This window comes from Mastomys coucha, unplaced genomic scaffold, assembly GCF_008632895.1.
Source record: "Mastomys coucha isolate ucsf_1 unplaced genomic scaffold, UCSF_Mcou_1 pScaffold13, whole genome shotgun sequence".
In the NCBI taxonomy this organism is placed as follows: domain Eukaryota; kingdom Metazoa; phylum Chordata; class Mammalia; order Rodentia; family Muridae; genus Mastomys; species Mastomys coucha.
In genome coordinates, this window is record NW_022196895.1 from 27,718,711 (window position 1) to 27,719,315 (window position 605).

The window sequence follows — 605 nt, forward strand, 5'->3', positions numbered from 1 at the left end:
AAGACCTTTGTCCTGGGGCATGCGCCACCACTGCCCTTTTGTTTTACAGTTGCGTAGACATCAGCAAAAGCTCTGCTAGCATGTGTCCTGACCTATTGAGATCTCTTTGATCCATGGCCCTTAAGAAAGTAAGGGTAACTAGGCATGGTGATGCACACCTTTAATCCTAATGCTTGAGAGGCAGAGGAGATTTCAGCTGAACTGCTCTACAAAGAGAGTTCTGGGACATCCAGGGCTACATAGAGAAAAGAGACCCTGTCTTTAAAAAAAAATAAAAGAAAAGAACATTTGCCAGGCCGTGGTGGCACATGCCTTTAATCTTAACACTTGGGAGGCAGAGGCAGGCAGATTTCTGGTCTACAGAGTGAGTTTCCAGGATAGCCAGGGCTACAGAGAAACCCTGTCTGGGGGGGAGGGGGGGGGAGAGAAAGAAAGACAGAACAAGGTGTTGCCTTGTTGGAGGAAGTATGTCACTTTGGAGGTGGGCTTTAAGACATTTGTCCTGGCCTGGCAGTGCTGGCGCACACCTTTAGTCCCAGTGCTTGGGAGGCAGAGGCAGGCAGATTTCTGAGTTCGAGGCCAGCCTGGTCTACAGAGGGAGTTCC